Source organism: Alosa alosa, chromosome 16 (assembly GCF_017589495.1).
Source record: "Alosa alosa isolate M-15738 ecotype Scorff River chromosome 16, AALO_Geno_1.1, whole genome shotgun sequence".
NCBI classification, from domain to species: Eukaryota; Metazoa; Chordata; class Actinopteri; order Clupeiformes; family Clupeidae; genus Alosa; species Alosa alosa.
In genome coordinates, this window is record NC_063204.1 from 10060945 (window position 1) to 10080875 (window position 19931).

General features: G+C 42.4%; 1 pseudogene; it reads left to right on the top strand.

The window, feature by feature from the left end:
• The first annotated feature begins 3289 nt into the window (after positions 1 to 3289).
• The window catches only part of LOC125309457, a 26834-nt pseudogene continuing 10192 nt past the window's right edge, over positions 3290 to 19931 (top strand).

Here is a 19931-nt window from a genome sequence, read left to right on the forward strand (position 1 = left end):
CAGGTTGTCCAAACACATTTGCATGCTTAATTTCATTACAGCTGACTTGTTTGGATTGCCTCGTATTTCATAGTTCAACTGTGCTGAAAATATCAACGTAGGTCTATGTTGTGTACTTTACTCTACATACTAGTACCTTACTCTACATACTAGTACCTTACTCTACATACTAGTACTCTACACACTAGTACTCTACACACTAGTACTCTACTCTACATACTAGTACCTTACTCTACATACTAGTACCTTACTCTACATACTAGTACCTTACTCTACATACTAGTACCTTACTCTACATACTAGTACCTTACTCTACATACTAGTACCTTACTCTACATACTAGTACCTTACTCTACATACTAGTACCTTACTCTACATACTAGTACTCTACACACTAGTACTCTACACACTAGTACTCTACACACTAGTACTCTACTCTACATACTAGTACCTTACTCTACATACTAGTACCTTACTCTACATACTAGTACTCTACACACTAGTACTCTACTCTACATACTAGTACCTTACTCTACATACTAGTACCTTACTCTACATACTAGTACTCTACACACTAGTACTCTACACACTAGTACTCTACACACTAGTACTCTACACACTAGTACTCTACTCTACATACTAGTACCTTACTCTACATACTAGTACTCTACACACTAGTACTCTACACACTAGTACTCTACACACTAGTACTCTACACACTAACTAAATCTTTTTTCAATCAAGATGCTTGTACGCTTCTTGAATTCATAGTGTTTTTAAATGGGAGATAAAATTCAAATCCATGCCTAATTGGAAAATATTGCCTTTTCAAAGAAACAAAATGGCAAAATGGATTTGAGCTGAAATTTCAAGGTGTGATCCCTTGGACTAGATAGCCAAACATTAGTCAGTTCCATTGTCTCAATAGAGTAACAAGCATGTACATATGAGTTAGTCTGGTGGGCATTCTTCTTTTGATTTAACTTCTTTTTTGTTGTTAATTTGTACATTTGAGGGAAAACTGCAAAGAGCCAGTACCACTCACTGCCTTTATGTGGTGAACATCCTTACTACATGAGTCCTGTTAGGTGAGCTTCATTGCCTGTCACACAAGGAGGATGACGATGACATGAATATAAATATCATATATATATATATATACAAATACAAAACAATAAAATACTTAAATTTAACAGGGAACAATTTAAAATGTTGGTCAGACTACGTTAAGGAGAATAGCAATAATAAACAACAATGTCAATTCAATCAATAGCCTAATGAAATAAACAATGAAAATCAAGGAAAATGGCAATAATAAACAATAATGCCCATTCAATCAATATAAATATCATAGATGTGACCAGTTTAACTATTGGGACAGAGTTGCAAGTCGTATGATTTATTTCAGCCTTTGCGATTAGCCAGTTGTTTAGTTAGAAATATGATTTTCAGTGTTTCCCAGAGAATTGAATTCCATTTGTGGTGGTTGGTTTGCAGAATTGACTTGAATATAACAGTTTTTAACAAATTAGCACAACGTGGTTATGATGCTAACCAGATTTAAGCACAATTTAGTACAACGTGGAATATCATTGTGTGATGGTCAATGTTGATATTGTGGTGGGCCGCCACAAATAAGTAAATGTATGGGAAACACTGATTTTGGTGCCCAACCCTACACACAACCCTACACCCTACACGATTGCGCTCATGGTCCTTCTCTTTATCCCTACAGGCCTTAGGGAAAGTGATTTTCCTGGTGGATGATTCACCCTAAATGTGTCTGTGTGTGAAGACTATGACAATGGATTTTATACATGTGAGCGGTAAGTACAGTGGTGTTCTGGAGAGCTCCATTAGCGATATCAGTGATGTTACAAACCGAGATGTAGAATTTGAATTCCCATGAATGGGCCTCCGAATTGTTTAGAGTTCAGAGAGTGACATCTGTAAAAGGATTCTATCAATGCAATGCATTCATATTCAGGATGAAGGGTACAGCATATGATTTTGATTCTGTAGCCTACACAGAGACTGAAATTGGCCTAGGATAGCCTGGTAGGCTATCTCTGCTGTGTTGTGAGTGGGTTAAAGGTACACAAAAACTGATCGTAGACTAGCATAGCCTGGTATATCTATGATGTTGAGGGGGTTAAAGGTGCAGTCTGCCATTTTAATTCAGTGGTCTACACATAGACGGAATTTAGAACCAGCCAGCAACATACTGCTGGTAAAATATGAAAGTGACGCCAATTACAATTTTACTATTGAGTGGCTGGTGAATTTAACCATTTGTCCGAGTGGCTGGTAGACATTCACATCATCCACTATGTAGTATCTTATTAGAATTGTGAATTCCCTTCATTTGAAAGCACTGTCCAGTCAGGCAAAAATGTGCCCAAATGCATCAGTTGCACTATGTGCCCATGCATCTGGGCTCTGTAATGGGAAAATTAGTTGTATGTGTGGTGGTAAATTGGTTATGTGTCTTAAAGTGATGATATTACTTCAGTTATGGGCATGCTAGTTTTATCAGTGGCGGACTGCCTCTGTGGTGACATTTAAAAGGGCTAATCGCTACATCCAGACATCTCTCCTCTCCTGTGCTCTTAGATTGTAGGCCCTTTTCCACTGCCATCACTTTGCCAACACTGGTCACTAATTTTAAATGCTGTGTGTAATCTGGTTGGTAATGTGCCACAATTTTGCAAATGTAGACAGGATTCATGTTGCACTCGACAGCCACAGGAGGGCGATGTGTGTCAACATATCCTGTCACTGCTCCTTGGGAGAATGATTATGTTGTGGCCTTCGATATTGTAGTGGACGAGTTTTGAAATAAAGGTGATCTTTAATGTGAAAATGCCTGCTCAGTGACAATGTGTATCAGTATAGTTAAATATGCATGTCACTGCTATTTTGCAGTCTGCAAATCTGGTTAAAACCATACGTTTCGTGATAACGTTAATGCTTTAAATAACAGTTATTCCAGACCGCGTAGGCTGAGATGGTCACGACTTCTATGGCTGGAGAAATTCATTTGAAAATCGTTTTGTCCAAACTGCTGGCCGATCCTTGTCAGTTGTACTAGCAGTGGCATGAAATGAATTATAAATGCGTCAGCTCTTGATGGATTGACTAGCAAGAGCGATGGAGAAAATCATGGATGCAAGGCGTTTGGTTTGCGGCTGACGCGGAGTGCCTTTGGTGTCATCGTGGGTGGGAAAGAGACGCAAGAAGAAGCGTACTCCGTTACCCCCGCCTCCTTCCCTGCGGGCGGCTCGGACGCGCACGCGTGCTAAACCTTGTGGGAATGGCTGGTGTGTGATCGGGGGTTGGGCCGCTAGAAGCGAACGCAGAGTTAAAGAGTTTTTAATGTCCGCCATGTTGGCCATGGCGTATTGAACCAGGGAGAGGGAGCGGAGCTACGGAAAAAAAGAGACCGAGAGAGAGCGACCAAGATCCGGGCCTTCCCGGCTCCGTTCTTCTCGCCATACCCATATTTTGTAACCAATCGAACGGTTGACTCCTGGAGAACGCCACAGTTCCATCAATGAGAACTAACATTTGTACAGTTGTGATTCGTAGGGGATCGGATAGATATATGCTGCACCTTTCATTATAAAAAATGAGTAAATTGTCGTTTCGGGCACGGGCGCTGGACGCTACCAAGCCACTACCCGTCTTCCGCTGCGAGGACTTGCCAGACCTGCACGAATATGCCTCAATTAACCGAGCGGTACCGCAGATGCCGACGGGGATGGAAAAGGAGGAGGAATCGGTATGTTTTATGGTTTCAGATATGGCATTTTGTAATTTCGCCATGTTTTCTTCGTAAGGCGGGCGCCCCTATCTTGTCTGCGCAAGCTTGCACAAAATGGCCGCCATTTCTGTTTTTCTTGAACACGGTAGTATGTGAAGTAATATTCGTGCTCCGTCGAAATTTGTGCAAATATTTCATGTATAAGGTTATATTTGTTCTATTTTGAGTGCAAGAGTTGGGTTGTGTCGGGTTGTTTTGTCAATAATTGGTTTGCAATGCACAAAGGAGTCACGTGACTTTGCCTCAATCCGCCATTTTGTTGACTTTCTCTGTGCTTGGGATGGGCCTGTTAACGCTGCAGGTATTGAGATTCGACAGCAGAGGGCGAAGCTGGGTCTGTGATGGGCCATCACGATATGTGCACACGAATTATGTTGGTACTAGGTCCTTGCATGCAAACGCCTGTTTGTCTTTTTCCCTGCTACAACAAAGTGACATTCCAGTCAAATTTCCCTGCAAGCGACGTGTTTGACTTGTTGCAATCCTATCAGCTTAAATCTTCAGAGACTGTTAATGGTTAACCGTAACGTTACATGGGCAGGCATCTTCCAGTTGTTAATGTTTCGCCGGTAACGATAACCCTAGCGCTTTGATGGCATACGTTAGTATATGTGGTGTCAATGTCCTGTCATCTCTGTTGGTGAGCACATTAGGCTAGAACATGCTTCTACATGCATTTTGCATTGCACTGGCGTTAACGTTACGCTACATGAATATTCCTGAAGTCGAGCTTGCCAGGGAGTCTCCTGATGCAGATGCAATGTTAACGTTTACATAATCATGCACAAATACCTCCGTTGAGTATTCTCAATGAGCCATCGGGAGATTTTTTTTGTTACCTCTGTTTTTGACCAAGCTTCATGATTGAATGTCTCGTCAATGTGTAGGCGGGCGCCCAGTTACAAGACTGTGTTGAAAGCCCACGGGCTGGGCGCACGTGTCAATAGAACATAGTATTTCCTGAGCCGCAAGCAATGTTCTTACAGTCTTTATATGTATCGTGCTATTAGTTGTAAATATTAGAAACAAAAATGTCAGTTTATGTTAGGGATCCACACTTTTCCTGCGGACTGCACTTTGCCGGTACTTAACCGGTAACGTCAGTTCTTCTAAACTGTGTGCCCAGCTTTAAAAATGCTGATATGAATGCTCATCTAAACTAAATAGCACGGTAAACACAGGCTACTCTGCTTAGACCTTGTTTACTTGTTTAGCCCTAGTAGCCCGACTGCCCGCGAGGCACTTCTGGTAGACATGCCTGGGACTGGAAGAATGTCTGCTTTCAGACGCTGATGTGTGTGTGTATGTGTGTCCAGGTGTCAACCTCAGGTAGTGCATGTACATCATTCAGCACCTAATGTGTGCTGTTGCAACAGGAGGTTGAGGGTTTGTGCATAGAGTTTGCAGAACTAGATTGTTGCACTAGGCTGTCAAGAAGAAGCCTTGGCAGACACAAGTTTTTGTTATCTGCTGTTGCTGTATGGATACACTGTATTTGTATTATGTTGAAGGGGTGGTTTGGTCTTTACTGGAGTGTACTGGAACTTTTCAGATGGGCTGCAGGATTGTGTATGTGTGTGTGTGTGTGCGCGGTGCTTGCATTAAGGAAGGAGGAAGAGTGAGCTCCTGTGTAATTGGAGCAGTCTCACATTAACTAGCCTATCTGCATGTCTCTTCCAGTATTCATTATCTTGGATGAATCATTTGCCAAGGCATTGTTTGAGCAGTGCTCCTATTTCAAACCTACAAATTAATGGACTTCCTTATTTCTGTGTGGGGTTGGCTGTACTTTGTTGTTTACTGTAGTCTGAGTACACTGCCTGTAAAACAGGTTTGAGGTTTGTGTCTCAACCAAACCTGAATGGCATGTTTCACATGAGGGCTGTGTTCATCTGTGAGATGGAGAAAATATATTTGAGCTGGGTTTGGTGTGTGTGTGTGAGCGAGAGCCATGTGTTAGTAATTGGCTCCACGGGTGTGACTTAGCAAGGCAATCAGCTCTGGGACTTAACAATTAAAGCAATCGTTGCCGCCATTTCCGATCTGAAGTTTGTACAGTTCTGTGTGTGTGGGTGGGTGTGCGCATGTTAGTGTGTTTGTGTGTTAGTAGGTCTAGGTGACTGCAGTGAAGTTTCTTCACTTTGAATCGCCTCGCTCATGGAGGAGCTCAGTCCTCATTTGCATAGAGGAGGAATATTAATGAGCTCGTTAAGTGTCCCGTCTGACGTGAAGCCAGTGTGTTAATTATGAGGCTTATAATGATGGTTTAATTACCCCACATGCAGGCTGTGATTCCCTATCCCAAGAGGACACACGCGCGCGCACACAGGGCTGGTATATGCTGAAGGTCCTATATTGTGATGGAGCCTTGATTACATGTTGGATGTCTTCTGGTGGCCACTCTTGATTTATCTGTCTGCACGGTAGTTTGTTGAGTGGGTGTCTGATTACGTTGTTCTTCCACAGCAGCAGTGTGACTGGTTATGTAGGCTCTTCTGTGAATCAGTTAGTGAGTCAGCTTGTCAGTTTCTGTCTGTGTAATGTATGTGTGAAAGTAGCCACACTTGATGTAGTTTGTGTTTACGTGTGTGTGGTATACCGTATAGCCTTAGAGCTATGATTTGGTGTATAATTGCTCTACTTGGGTCCAAATCCTACAAGGTGCTGTACCATAGAGATGCTACACACAAACCAGGTTGTGATTTAGAACGAATCTTGACTGAGCTATTGCTGCCAGTATAGTTGCATGATTTTTCTGTTTTCTTTCTGTTTATTTCCCTCGCACATTTACACAAATTTTAAAAGTGCAAGATTCTAAGAGCCGTCTCCGCATGCGGGGCCATGTTGTACCCCACTCGTCCTTCATATTGTTCTCCTGCCCTCTGCACAGAGAGAGATGGCCCGGTGTGAACCTTTTTTTACACACACACACACACACCAGGCACTACGTCACGTGAGTGGGGCTGCTGCTGTGAGGAGTATTCATGAGGCCACTCGGAACACTGCTGTCACTAACTAGAGGATGGATGGGAATGCCATCGCTATGGAGACACTCAGCTCAGGCTGTAGTTGAAGTACTGCTGAGGTGCCAGATGTGGATTTATGATGGAGGAGGAGACGATGATGCGGAGGACAGGTGATTGAGGAGAGTCCGCAGTACAGGACTGAAGATGATGGAGTGATTATGGATGTTTTCGGTAGAGCAATGAAGCGTTACTTTGGATGATGGAGATATGGTGTTTTGATGGGTCAAAAGCTGCAGTGGTGTTGGAGGGAGGATTTTGGTGCTTACGGTTTGTTTCTCTGGCTGTTGTGTGTTTTTAGAACAGAACAGATGCTCAGAGGTCCCAGAGAGGCCTTGTCTCCTTCCTCCGTGTGTGTGTGATGTAATGCTCCCAAGAGATTTGTGTAAATAGGCTGTATGTGATAATTGACTCCTGACCCACTGACCTGTGTGTGTGTGTGTGTGTGTGTGTGGTGTTCAGTCTGTTTGTATTCTGTATGAAAGCAAGTTGTGTCAGTGGAGTAGTACTCGCTATGTAAAGCACCTGCTTTTTAGTTTAGTCTGTAGCTTGTTGACTTTAGTATGTCGGCGGTCTCCTGAGTCCATCTGAACTCACCAGGCTGTACAGTGTGACATGTCAATCGATTACACACCACGCTGTACAGTGTGACATGTCAATCAATTACACAGATTTTTTGTTGCAGTTCAGTTCTGTGTAGGCTATGTAATGCATGCGTTGAGAAGCTGCTTGTTTGAAGTGCACATACTTTTGTGTAAAGGGAAACAATGTACTTTGTTGAACTTGGTAGTCAACAAATTAAGCAAACCAGCTAGTTGACCAGTTGACCCAATCCGAAAGATTAACGTTTCCGGACATCGACGTAACAGCGCTGTCGTCATCTGTTTAGCTTGCCTCTGGCCCGCCTATATCAGATACATTGATGTGATTGGTGCAGCTTGGTTTAATGGGGTTATGAGCATCATTACTCGTCGCCAGAGTCACTCGCTGAGTAAATTAAAATGTAGCCCTCACGAGAACTCCAGGGTACAGCTAAACTAAATGTTCAATGGATGTTCACTTTTGAATTTCTGCACATTCAGACACTACAAAGCACTTCATCCTAATTACAAAAAAGTACACTTCAATATATGTATGAAAACCTAACCTATATTTTGTTAAAGGAGAACTTGGCAACTATTTCAACTTAATAAACCCGTTTAGAAATCATTTGGATGGTTAAATGACCTGTTCCGGTGAAAATGGTGACTTTCCCCGCAAGCCCTAAGCGTCCCCAGGCGGAAAACCAACCTTGCAACATTGAGACTACCGTCCCGGAAAGAGAAGTGAGAAACAAGAAACTCGTTTTAAATCGTGTTTCTTACCTTGTAACATCCACATAGTTCTGCCCAACTTATGCTAACAGTTCGCTAGCTTGTAAACAAATCCATGTGCTTTATCATTACCTTTTCACACAGTTTGAAATAGCATAATGTGCAATTTCTCCAGCAGAGGGGGAAATCCTGCCAAGTTTCCCTTTAAATTCTTCAATTCCATAAACTGCTTCACAACTCTCTCAAGGCTACATTCAACCAGAGACCTTCAGTCTGTGAATGGTATGGTTGACAAGTGACTTATTTCATGAATGCACAAGTCTGATTCTTGCCAAGCTAGTTGGTATTGTACTGAAATATATTGACTGACAATAAGTAAATTCACCTCCCTGTTTTTGGAAGCTCAGAAAAATATTCACTAATAATTCATGTCATTTGTGTGTTTAATTTGACAGTAATGGTTTGTGTGTGTGTGTTTGTTTGAGTGCAAGCAATTCTGGGTGTCTGTTGAGCAGTGTTTATCATGTAGACAAGCTTGTACTGAGAATTAGAGGTGCCATTGCAACTGGTTTTGTTGCCAGTGTGCAGCTTAGTGTCATGTCAACATTTTCCCAGTTTGCCTGTGGGTTTGTAACGACTTCTTTGTGTGCCCTTACCTTAATACTGTACACAAACTGCCCAATTCAGAGGAAAACGGTTTTGCTTTGATGTCTGTCTGTCTGATTTTTAAGTGAGTAAGTGACCGCAATCGTGTAGTCCAGAGTGTGATGTTCGTTATCTGTGATCGTGTGTAGATTCATTAATCCTTACATTTGTTTATTTAGGAATAAGGAGGAGGATGAGGCAGTTTATTCCTCTCTGCTAGAATGTGGAAAGATTAGTCTTATCAGGTCATCAGCCTTGGTATAGATCACGGAGTTCTTCTGACCTGGCTCAAAACATCATCGGCTGATGGCATTTATTATGGTGACGTCCTTGATCAGTCTGAAGGGGTTTGCGTTACAAGCACACAATGCCCCCCGGTCACCAGACTAATGATCTATATTGACCTAATAATGTGCCAATGCTAGTTTTTATCTGGACAGAGTAGGCTAAATAGTTTGTTTGTTTAAAAGGCAGTGCTGTTTATGACGTTGTTGTACCACCGTGAAGTTTCAAGCAGCTGTTGCAGAAGGGAGTTTTCCCCTTTTGAGCCATTTGGACATCTCATGTGGTCTCAGAAGACTGACTCAGCACTTTTGTGCTAATGCGAACACGCTAAATGAACTGTGAACTAGTTTCGCCTTGTGCCGTCTGTTTTCAGATGGCTCGTCTCTGAAGGTTGAGCCTATCCACTAGTACTCTGTGTCAGACAGAGGACATACAATGGAATGCTTTGCTCCGAGCAAGCTGAAACATTTTTGAATCCTGTAGAGCAGTGGTTCTCAAAGTGGGGTCCGCGACCCATAGCCAGGGGGTCCGCAAAATAATTTGCTTGAAATTATAAAGTTGAGTTTTTTTATCATTTTAAAAATTAATATCTAGAGATGATGCCCCTTTTCACCCACAAAACAAGCAAATTGTGTCCATTTACCCACATTTAACTTCACTTGGGTCATGAAGAACCATTCCTACTACTGCTTAGCTTGGCTTATTTGTTAGCCAGCTAGCTGATAAATGTTTAGAAATGTTTGAGTCAGTCCATGTTGTCAAGTGATGCAAAATCCAAAACTGACAAAAGACGAAGTTGCACATCTGCCAAAAAACATGGGATAGTGGACCTGGCAACAACTTCAGAGAATGGCATGCTTAATTGTTACGGTTATGAGGGGGTCCTTGGAAAATCTACTCCCCCAAAAGGGGTCCTTGGAACCAAAAGTGTTGAGAACCCCTGCTGTAGAGCTGAAGAGCTGCAACAGCATTGGCTTGCTTTAATGTAAGGCTACTGTGTGAATGTTCTAGGCCTAAATAACTGAAGTACCTAATTGACTTGCTTTTTTTCTTCAGTTTGTTAATCTCCCATTTTCATTTAGGTCTGACTGCTGTTTTAACACACTAGCATGGTTACCTACTAGTGAGTTGGTTTTGCTTTTCTGTTGTTCGTGCAGTAGTGTATTAATTAATAATTGTAGTAATGGAATGTTTTTGTGGCAAAATTAAATAAATAAATAAATGAAATAAATAATTAAAAGTTCAAATAAATAAATAAAAGATTAAATAAATAAATAAATGTTAAATAAATAAAAGATTAAATGTAAAAACCATATATACATTGACATTTACATTTACATTCCATATGCACGGTCATGCAATGTGCCATGAAATAAATAAATACGTCAGTCACCCAGCAAGGTGGGACCTAACCACTGATTGCTGCCTGAAATAACACAAAGTGATCGAGAGTCAGACTGTACTGGCTTGCTACCTGTGAACCACACTGGACTAAGGACACAGCTCAGACTTGTATCATAACTCAGGAAACATACAACAACAAGGATTTCATTCTAAATTCATACTTTTGGGAAGATATCAGGCGTGAAAGCGTTCTGTCATTTGATGGGTCTGTTTGCTGTGTCTGAGGGTTGATATACATGCTATGTGCACATCTAGAGCTAGCGCTAACAGTTAGCACAAGCGTTAGCTAGTTATCGACATCTACAGAAAGCGAACTTCTATCTATGGCAAACGACTTTGCTATTGCTTCTATTTATAGTAGGGTGCCCAGACGTCCCAGTTAACTTCACTTGAGCTGAATTCACCTCATTTGTTATATGATGCATAAACAATAAAGCTTGAGATGCCCATGCCGTGAACTCTTATTATGTGAGTGTCAGTGCCAGCTTGCTACATTGCCCTAGCAGTGTCCACAACTTTCCAGAGACTTTTTAGTTCTCAATATGAGGGTATAACTCAGCAGCTGACAAGGATTTTTGACGGCACTAGATGCTATGCTTTTACGTCCTGGTAACTCACAGCCAAGAGTTAGCAACATAGAACACACAATCTTTCTGAATGAAAATGCCTAGGTTATGGCTGTTAGCAGTAGCACTATCAATGACTATATTCTGATCAGCCAGTCATGCTCACAAAGTTTGTTTTTTTTTTTTTTTTTTTTTTTTCCCCCAGGCAGCAACAAATCACCGCCTTGATGGGTGACTGACGTATTTATTTATTTCATGGCACATTGCAAGACTGTGCATATGGAATGTAAATGTCAATGTATATATGGTTTTTACATTTAATCTTTTATTTATTTATGTATTCAACATTTGTTTTATTTATTTAACTATTTGTTTAATCTTTTTATTTTTTATTTATTGATTTCATATTTCATTTATTTAATTTTGGCACAAAAAACATTTCATAGAATCTGTGGGGCGACTTTAAAAAGTATCTGGGGACTTGCTAGGTTATTTGTGGTTTGTGTATCAGTCCTGAATGAAGATTCTAATTTAGAAGGGACAGATTCGGTGTTGAGTAAAGTAGGTTGAGTTGAACAAAATGTACCAGCGTGGAGGACCGGTGTCCATACGGGCCTATGGAACCTGTATCCGTGAGGGTGGAAGAAGGGAGGGATGGTGTTGGTGATGCTCTCCCCGATGTCTCCTGTTCTGGTCTCCTGGCTAGGGATCTGCCATATCGTATCGTCCATGATCTAGGCGTACGGGTGGAATTTCTCACCATGATTTGATTTTGCCATCCCACCATACTACAGGGTTGAGTGTTCAGGCACTGTACCCGAGTTCATGTGCGAGCTAACACTTAACGTTTTACGATTTGGAAAAAAGACAATTAGACTACAGTATTGACATCCCCTAAAATGTCTAACTTAAGGCACAGACATGTTCCTGATGGGCCTAGCTGATGGCATGTGTGTATGTGTTGCAACGTGAGCACAGGGCCGTTCGCATGCAGAACGTGAAAAAGTACGGCTGACTGCAGAGTTTAACCACTGAAGAAGAAGAGTTGCTTTACTTTTTCAATAGTGTTTGGGGCCATCACATGAGTTGTGATGGTAACTTTTGGTCGCCGTGGAGATCCAGCTTTCTGCTGGGACGGATGTGTATAAAACACAAGGTAAAATCATTTAAAACTAAAGAAAAATGAAAAAGACAACACGAGACACAAGGTAGCTCAATTAAAAGACTGTTTCAGAATTTGTAACTTCGTGCAGTTAGCAGAAGGCATCTGAGAACAGTGGTCCAGTGTGTGGACCAGCAGCCCAAAGCCTTCATTTGCAACCACTGAAATTGGCCATATATCCGCATCATGACCACAATGGCCCTTAAGCTGTGTTGGGGTGAGCGGAGTTGCAGACCCATTTGTCAGCGTGGATTGTCCTCTTACAATTGTCACTCGGGCAGTGCAGCATTGTAAATTGAGCTGTTTGACAGTCTGAAAAATGTTGCTTGTGGTATTTTTGTAGGTCATCAGCCTCTTGCACTATTTGCACAATATTTTGTTTTTGTCTTGTCTGTCGTTATCTCAAGGTTTTCATGTCATTACAGGAAAGCCAAAATGCTGCCACACCACTTACTTAAACTTAGATCTGATCGGAGCATCCTCAATTTCAAAATCGCCTACAATGCTTCTTGTTTAGTCTGAACTGATAACTGAATGTTGAACAAGGGAAATCAAAAGTAGATTACGCCCTTCGTTGTTTAAAAAGAGCATTGTGAGTCTTTTTTCATCTTAACCATTTAATTTCATCCTTGAGTCTTCACACATGTCGTTTATATCATGACTTGTGATTCATCGTTTCATCCCACTGTAAGATGATGTGAAGATGGTGAATTGTACTATTTTTCACGCTGTCCTTTATATCATGACACAACATTTGATGAATCGTGATTTAGTTTTAAGTCAACGTTGCCCATCCCAACACACACTGGCCTGAGTAGGCAGTGCAGCAGCAGTGCAGAAATACACTTACGGCTCCCACACACCGCTGCGTTCGGTCAACGCATGCCAGTGGGTTTTCCCGACGGTAGCCATGCAAATGACTTGAAGTAAAACCGTTATGTGATTGGTTGGTGCCGTCCGTAGATTGGCTTGATTGGCCGGTGCCGTCTGTCGGTGTAGCAACAGCTGAGCTTCTCAACGCGAGGCGACGGGAGAAACGCGACGCAACGGACCCACAATTCAGTTCGGCAACGGATCACGTGAGCTCATGTAAAGTGAATGGGATGCGTTTCCAGCAACGCGATGCACGCAGCTGTGTGTGGGAGCCGTTATGTAGACGTTTAGTCGGGGTTGATGTGGTGTAGTAAAGGCAGCTGGTTAATATTTGATATGAATGAAGCCACTGCACTAATGAAAGATTAATCTAACAGTACAATTGCTGAATGCAGCACTAGAATGTCTGTCTGTCTGACTGCCAGAATAGGGTAGGCTATATGTTTTTGCAACAAACTATGGTCTGTATTCTTTGTGTATTGTTGAGATATGGTGTGTGTGTGTGCACGGGCAGTTTATGAGAAAGCGGTGTGCAATGGCAATATATCATTGATGCAGTTTTCTTCCAGCACCTAGATCATTGTTGGTTCATATTGCCCTGCGTTAATGACAATCTACTACAGATTCTCTTTAACAGACGGTTTATGCCTGTTAAATCATTCATAGTATTGGGGTTGGCTTTGACCTCCCCTTGGCATGGGAAACATGTACTGCAGGCAGGGATAGACATGTTGACACAGATGCAGTCTAGCCTAAGCAAAAACACACATTTCAACTTTTCAGCTGTGTGATTTGTGAGTGTGTTTTCAAGGGGGCTGATTGCGCTCAAAACTCCAAGAGTTTTGCCCTAAGATTAAGATTACCTCATTCACAGACTAAGCACCTTTTCCACAGAAACAAGACATGCACAAACACACACACAGAATGCTGGCACACTGCCAGAAGATATTCTAGAGAAGGTCACAACTTAGCTGGCACACGCACTCTCTCCTAACCGCGCATCAGGGAGCTGCTTCAGCTCCGTCTGTGTGTGTGTGTGTAGTTGTGGGAATTTCACTCTCTTTGTATTGACTAGGGATGTAACAATGCACCGTGAATCGGCTAAAAACCTGTGGAGAAGAAAATGAATCACAATGCAACTACGTTGTGCATAAATAAATATTTAGAGCTATGTGCAACTTTTCCAACGATAAGAGTAGCCTACCTTACACAGCCTCTCCTTTACTTGCCCCTGTCTCTGACTCAACGGACATACCCCTCCTCAGCATGCACATTTATTTATGTGCATGCTCGTTCAAAACTATTGCATTCAAGTTGACTATTAAATTTTTTATCTTATTCCCAGACTGAAAAGGGCCTGTCCCAAGGAATAAAAGTAGGCCTATGACTTTGAAAGTTAAACACACCTGGGGAAACTGAACAGTCCAACCAGTAGACTATGATAATAGCCAATTAGGCTAGGTCTGCATTGCTTACAATATTTCCAGGCTTCAACTAGTGCTACTGACAGCTGAATTTAAAATCGAGAGTAGTCATTACATCCCAACTATTGAGTATTTGAACTAATTTCCGGGGGGGGGGCACTGACTGGGGGCAACTGTTCCTTACAGAGAGCAAAATTAACTTAAAATTCAATGATTTTCATTTAATAAGTTGTAGGTCATGCATCAGTAATGTATTATCGTTGTGTGTACTTTTCAAGCTCCGTTTCAGTGTGCTCCTGTATAGTTTTATTTAGGTTGGGTGAACCCAGCCTGATCTGCCGGCGATTTCTTTTTCGCCATCTTTTTCTGCTGCTTCCGTAATGTTTTTGCCGGGACCCATCACAAGCTGGCTTATCCACCTGGCGCACTATGGACAGGTTTAAAACGATGACTATAGCGGGAGAGCCTGGAGTTTTTGCGTCGCTCTGCAAACGTCACCCGGTTCGTTGATCAGATTGGTGAATGACTGACTATCCAATTGCGTAGTTATTTGAACTAGGCCAGTTGATCACGCCTCTTCTGTAGTAGAAAATACATAGCGGACTCCCCAGACCAATGTTCAATCTCAAAAGATTGAGCTTGGTCTGGTGAAAGCCAGACTAAGTTTTACTTTCAGTATGGGTATGAATGGGCTAGTTATCTTATCGCACAGTTTGAACAAGAACATCCACTGTGGTAGTGTGAGCTTGTGTGGTCCTTGATAGCCTCAACTTTCATTACAAACCAGTTGATTGCAAAAAATGGCCGCCTTGTGTCACTAACGACTTCTCTACAAACATTACAGGGCATTGCGTCATTAGAATACCTAACCATTCCTGCAGCTCACCAGTATCAGTATGTTGGGGAGGTCCTCAGCTGAGGTAATGCGGTTTGCTTCAGGGTCACTGACAGCGGTTGCAGAAGCACTGGAATACATGTTAACCCTTATCACCGGTGTGACGGTAATGTTGGGAAATGAACGTTCTAAAGAATATCTGGGTTCATTGAATTCAACATAGAATTTTAGAACCTTCAATTGTTGCGGAACTTAGAATGTTCAATAGCCTACACCTTTAATAGGTAGGCTAGAAGGAATATGTGAGGTAAAGATGGGTATTTAGCAGACTCTTATTCAAAGCGACACAGACTTGCAACAGCAGGTTCAGAAATCATCATCATCACCACCACTGCTCCACCTCTCCTGCAATCTCCACATTATGCAATCTGCAAGAACTTGTGTGTTTAGTAGCCTAACTGAGAACCTTGGGGTCAATTGTATTGCGTTTAAGTGTGCTATATAAATGAACGTGACTTTGCCCCGGCCGTGGCGCAACTGGCTGGGGCACCTGTACTGTATGCCGCTGACCCGGGTTCGATTCCTGCCCCGTGGTCCTTTCCGGATCCCACCCCGACTCTCTCCCACTCGCTTCCTGTCATTCCCCACTGTCCTGTCATTGAAGGCATAAAAAGGCCAAAAAATATACTTACTATAAATATACTTACTATATAAATAAACGTGACTTGACTTGTGGCTATGCTATTCTTTGTGTCGTCCATGGCCCTCTACCCGTCACGTTGATTATGCATCAAGCTGATTTTTTTTTTTTGCATCGTGTTCATGTTGTCATGCACAGGAAGATAGCTGGAGTAATCACCACCCCACATATTTTTTACATATTTTTTTGCATATGTACTGTGTTGGTCATGTTAAAGTTGATGTAATGCTCTTACACACTAGATTACATTGCTGCTTCAATCCGTTCACCAATATCATGCATTGCACGGTCTTGCTGTGCCTGCAATACAATGTAGCAATTTGTTTTCCAGCCGTTTAGCCAGAGGCTACATGTAGCACAAAACAATAACAATGACTAGCCTCCTGCTAATGCCCCTCGTGGCTCGAGAGAAAGGCGTTCCTAAAGCCACTCATTGGTACATGTTGTACTGGTGAGTGTACGATGATTTACAAGACTACTGGAAAGCAGCATTCATTGTTTGGGCGCGGCAGAACTGAATGTGTTGTAGCCTACAGGGCCATCTACTGGCACCACATCTGTTTGCATTGTTAGTGATCATGCTCATGGTTTAACTAGGCGATTGACACAAAATGATCTGATGCAACCTTCAGAGTTATGAAACTGAAAACACACACACACACAGAGCTAATCTCACATTGATTCCATACACACTCCCATTAAATAAAATCGGGCTCAGTTTCTCTCTTGTGTGCTTCTCTTGGACTGGATAGCAGGTTCAACCCTCCAAGGTTTTGCTCAAGCCAGTCATATTGTGTAACTTGTTTATTTTATCGTTACAGCACACATAAGAAATGGGTTGGCCTATGTCTGTTAATCTCTGACCTACGCCTGTTGTCCCCTTTCGGCGTGTGACGTGCGTTTTCCCATGCAGGTCGGGGGGCCTAGCACACAGAGTCTACACAACAAAAGTGAAACTTTTTTTAAGTTGGTCACCATTTCTATGCCTCCCATTCCGTCTGCAGGAAGGAGTGCATCATTGATATGGCTCCAATCGATTTATCGAATAGCCTAGTTGTCTATTAAATGAATAGCCAACCATCTTAGTAAATTGATAATTTATTAAGAAAAAGGCCTGATGGATTACAGCTTCTTTAGCTTCGATATTTTCTCTTCAATGATGGAGAAAATCTTGGCCTTTGGGGAATACCGTTCAATGCTTTTCAGCATTTACTGACATTGTCAGTTAAACAACTATACGGATTAATTGAGAAAATGGTCGACTATGAATAGTCAGTTACAGCCCCTATAACCGGTGGTGGTGGTGCCTCCCTTTAACTCATCCACAGTAGGTTATGCTCCACTGAAGGGTGCTTTCCCCACAGGGTACATGGCCACCTTGCATCCGGATGCCAACCTGAATTACCTCACTGTAAAGACACTGGAACTACTAAAACTGACGACAGGGGGAAAGTGCTGTAGGAAAAAGATGGTGAAACTGTTCTCAACCGCTCTGTTGGCTGTGCGAGCGATTGCTTCCAGTGGTAACAAATCTGACGTAGCCCCGGAACTAGACTAGCAGTGATATACGTGGATTCTAGTTTGGTGAGCCTATGCTGTGGCATACTGCGATAAAGCAAGTCTGTGGTCTGTTTTTTTCGGTAAAGACTGTGTGGTTTTTGAGGATGCCAACCATATGAAACCTAGTGAGGTTTGTCAACCCACGTTAATGTGAAATTGAAACTGTGCAGTATTGTGAATTTCATCTGAATTCTAGCAATGGGCTCTCTTGCTGATGATGGCAGGCTGTCTGATTCAGTCACGCAATCTATACTGAAACTTATGATGAAGTGAATGTTCGTTTCCATTCACTCTTTGTGCGAAATTAGTCAGTGTCTGGTGTAGAAACGATCCCATCTGAGGGGGGGGGGGGGATGGGGATGGGCGGTGTTCTTGTATTGGTTGCCGTTGGTGGGGGGGGTGTGGGTGTTGGCGTCTTCTTTGTGCAATACACTACAGACTCTGTATATTTAACAATTATTTATTAAACACTACAATTTTAAATAAATAACCAGCAACACCAAACAAACTATACAACAGTATACAAATATTTCAAAATATTTGTGCAATTTTAACAAAGACTATTACAAACTATAGAACAAGTGCAAAACAGCAAAATGTGCAAATGTGATCAGTCACTACTTATGGCAGAGCTGACAACTAGCATTGTTACAAGCCATCCTCCTTGGCTTTAAAAAGATCATTTCAAGGGCCCTTTGGTAATTGCTCTGTTTTACTATTGAACCATTAATGCTTATCTTCATGCAGGCTGTCAGACTGTTGACCTGCAGCCTGTTCCGCAAGTCTGTCCTAATCTATACACCGAGAGTGAATGAAGTTTAGATCATTTTATAGTTTTGTGTAATATGGATGGAATTTGAGCGCGGAGCGCTTTTTAATTTAGAGGCCGGAGTGGCCGCTCTGTTCCACTCCCATACCGCTCACACGAGTCTGAGGCATGCCCACTAATAAAACCAAGACCGTTAAATTTCAAAGATATTGGCCATATAGCCTAAGTTTGTTGATGGGGATGGAGTTAGCTAAATAATTTTAGAAAGCATCTTGCCGTAGAGGCACGATGGGCCTGGACGGGCCTAGGCCGTCTCTATTGTCATTTTTTGGCGTCGTCGATTAGATCGCCTAAGTCGACACTGTGCTGAGAGCAGGTGGCTGTGTACTCGGCCGCTTATCCGGTCAAATTCGCGTCCGGTCAATTTAGCGTCCCAAAGAACTAAGAGCAACGGCAATATATTTCACTCTGAACATTTATTTTAAAAGACTGCAACACTGATAGTGCAACAACAAACAAGCTTGGCAACGTTAAATAAAGGGATCAGTCGGGATTAATTGCCAAAAGAACGAAAATGACAAATCACGCATCGGCTAAATATTTTAAACTTGCGCCAAACGGATGAACTCGCCATCGGTGCATTGCATAAATTAAAACACAAATTGAAGCAACAACTTGACAACCCTACCACTAAAGCGTTCCATAGGCCTGCAGCGTTTATGACATAAAAAGTGGAATATGAACGCATTTCATCACACCTGACAATTAAACGGAGCTGTGGCTGTTCGCGATTTGACTGATTCTTGAGAACAGAGCGAGATATTTGCACCGCTCAGCTCCGCTCACTAGCTCTGATTCGGAGGCATATCACATATGTAAAGATTATAAAATCTGATTATCTGTTTTTTTTTTTTTTTTTTTTTTATATGATGTTAAGGCGGCAGGCTGGTTTTGCTAAGGCGGCCGCCTTGGCTGCAAAGTGCTGCGGGAAACCCTGCCAATCATATTGTAGCTTCAGAATCTAGTCTGACTCGATCTGATCACATTACGATCTCCTGTACTTTTGCACTCTGTTATGACTGTTGTATGAGTCCCTATTTTTCATCTAGATCAAGTCTTTAGATTGCAATTGTGTTTTAGTGTTTGCTGCATACATATCTACTTGTCTATCTGTGTCTATGTGCTTACGTGTATGTATGCACCTTGTCTAACGTGTGTGTGTGTGTGTGTGTTTGGTTGCCATAGGAACACCATCTCCAGCGGGCTATCTCGGCTCAGCAGGTGTATGGGGAGAAGAGGGACAGCATGGTGATCCCCGTGCCCGAGGCGGAGAGCAACATCCCCTACTACGAGTCGCTCTACCCTGGGGACTTCAAGATGCCAAAGCAGCTCATCCACATCCAGCGTGAGTACTGCCTGTGTGTGTGTGTGTGCGTGCGCGCGCGCTTGGGTGCCCCTGGAGTTTGAGGTCCTAGAGACTTGGGTGTCTCAGATGGCGAGATGGGTGATGAGCAGGTATTTAGGTGTCTCTGTGCTATTTGTAGAGGCA